The following is a 3,081-nucleotide window of genomic DNA, read 5'->3' on the forward strand; positions in this document are numbered from 1 at the left end:
AAGTCGCAAGCCATCACATTATAATCTAGCTGCAGCAAGTGCGCACGCTCGAAGGATGAGCGTCCCCGCGACAGTGTGCATCAGCCGGGTGCAGTTTCAATCTCTTCCCCTTAGATCGGGACATTTGCGCAACTCATAGAAGAGGTGCTGACCGCACAAAGAAATGCCAGTTTCTGAGTTCGTATTTACATGAACTGCTTCCATATTATTTGAACTTTAATAAAGCTAAAACGCATTAAATATAACTGCATTTAAGATGTAATGCCAGGGTGTTTCCTTTAAAGAGCTCCGGCTCTGCTTATTCCACAACGAGAGTACATCAGTATTTACTTATTTTGTATTTTTGCATTATAATTCCCTCATACTTTGCAATCTACATCACCTGAAGCTGTTTAAAAAGTTTGGAGTGCATCTGAACTGTGAGCTGTTTTCTTCCTCTCCTCAGTCAGGCGCGAACTGCAGTGCTGCTCTCATGCATCATTAGAGTTTAATGTGATCTCATGTTACGTTAAATGAGATCAAACGACTATTCGACAACAAAAATTTTTTCCGACAATGTTTTATTGTCGACATTGTCGATAACGTCGACTAATCGTTTCAGCCATAATTGTGAGTAAAGAAACAGATAAATACAGATCTAAACCAAAACCAACGAAGCTTCTGTATAACGATCCTCCTTCTCACTTGTAAACAGCGCTGCTCTTCTGGCTGTGTTGCACGTGCGATAGTTCTCGCATGTTTCAAATGCCAATGCGATTACGTCACACGCTCCTACTGCTGCAGAACGGAAGGATGATTTAGAGTTTAAAAAGTACATAAATATTTATCTTTATCGCACCAAAAGTGATCTTATCGCTTTAGAAGACATTAATTTAACAGCTGGAGTCAGTATCGATGACATTTATGCTGACTATCTGTGATTTTTGGAGCTTCAAAAGAGAAATCTCCATTCGATTTTAAGGACCTACTGAGCTGAGATATTTTTCTATTTTTCTTCAAATGTGTTCTGGTGAAGAAAGAAAGTCATACCCACTGGGATATCATGAGGGTGAGTAAATAACGACAGAATTTTCATTTTTGGGTGAACTATCCCTTTAAAGTAAAAAATATGATGTGGTGTAGCTGTCTGGACACTGTAAAAAAAATAAATAAATAAATAAAATCAAAGTCTCATTAAAAGCTGAAATAAAAAAATAAAAAAAAATAAATAAAAAAGTTAGCCTCAATGGTTTGCGTAGCATAGAATAATCTTTTAGTTTTATTTCTTAAAGAAATAAGCAGCAAAACAGTTTTATTTTAAAAGCTTTTGTCCACCAAATCAAAGTCAGTTGGTGTAACCAACATGTAGGTAGCCATTTGTTATCATGTGAACCCCAAAAAACTTTTATAATGTGTTATATCATAAAATATTATTATTTTGACATTTTTGTGAAACGACTCATTTTGTTCATGGGCCGATTGCATTAAACTTTTATACAGTAGTCTTACTAAATAGTCGTCCAAATTTTTTTCCGTAACTTTTTAAGTCAGTTGCATAACAAATTCGCTCTAATTTAAGACCGAAATGTAAGCCAGCACACCCCTAGTCTAACTTTTGTTTACATTCAATGTTGCCATGGGAAATAACTGTCAGCTGAGTCAGTGGGGGCATCAGTTGAGGGCTGAAAGGGCTTCAGTAGAGACTACGTAAAAGACTTTGACTTCTATGATGGTAACAAAAAATTCCTTGTTTTTATTATTTGGGTTAAAATCACTAAATTTGTTCATTAGAATCAGTTTTTAAGTATTGTATTCCTCCAAAAACCAAATATTTTCAGCAAATTAAAACTGTATTGAGCGCAGCGATTATTTGGCAGAAACAGGCTACTTCTATTAAAATGAATGGGAGAAACTGGAACGCCCAAACAAGAAACTCTAGTGCCCAACGGTCAACGGATGTAGAAAAGAAGTCCTGCCTTAAAGGGGTCGCACACCGGACGCGTCTCGCGGATATATGGCGCGTTCTAAAATTCGAAACAACTGTTTTCAATGAAGGTACGCACACCGCCGCCGCCACTCGGCATCTGTCAGCGGCGCCCAGCAATGAATCCGGAGGCTACTCAAATTTCTGCCACGCCATGCACATATTTTCCGTTAAATTCAACCCAAATCATTATCAGAGGGCATAGATTATTTACTTTAGCATTCTTCATTCTTGAACACGGGAAAAACCTTGGTAACTTTTGTGTCTACTGTCTGCAACCTGAACCGCATCGACGTGCCCCGTGTTTGATACCTGTGCCATGTCTGTGCCATAGTGATGGGTCGTTCATGAACGATTCATTAATTTTGAACAAATCTTTTATGTAACTCAGAAGAACGAGTAGTCTCAGAGAGTGATTTGTTCATTTTGCATGCGCATTGCGCAGCCTCTTTTCGTTTGTTACGTGAAAACCACATAGGCGCTGTACAGGAAACAGAAATTATTAGTTCACCTTTCAACTCTTTTGGTCTGAGTCGTTCGTTCTTTTGTCACGTGACAGCCGTATACGCTACACATTGCTCACACAGGAAATATAATTCTCATAATTTGTCCTTGGCTGCATTATCATTTTTTTCTTATTGGGACAAACGAAGTTTGCGTAAGTAGACGTGCTGGGGGGATTTGGCTATTGAAAATGTAGTATTTTAATTTAATTCTGCTCAAATTAATGAAATGACTTGAATAAAGATTCATTCATTTTGCTGAACGAGATTAAAAGATCCAAGTCAGTAAAATTATCCGATCTTCCCATCTCTACTGTGCCGCTTCTCGTCCGGTGTGCGACCGCCTTATCAGGTAAAAGAACCAATCACCTTTTAGATACAGACATCGCCTGTCAATCAACTCGCTAATGTGCATGCGCATTAGCTATACAAGACGGAGAAATTGCGTGTTTTAGCGTAATATGAGGTAAAGAATCACAATTTATGATTCCAGTATTATCAGATATTATTGCTGGTTTGAAATATGTTCTTTGATCATAATCTTGACCAACCGTTTTTGAGATTTCTGTGTTCTCCCATTCAAGTAGACAGGAGCTGCACCTGCATGACTGGAAA

This window comes from Myxocyprinus asiaticus, chromosome 42, assembly GCF_019703515.2.
Source record: "Myxocyprinus asiaticus isolate MX2 ecotype Aquarium Trade chromosome 42, UBuf_Myxa_2, whole genome shotgun sequence".
Taxonomy (NCBI): domain Eukaryota; kingdom Metazoa; phylum Chordata; class Actinopteri; order Cypriniformes; family Catostomidae; genus Myxocyprinus; species Myxocyprinus asiaticus.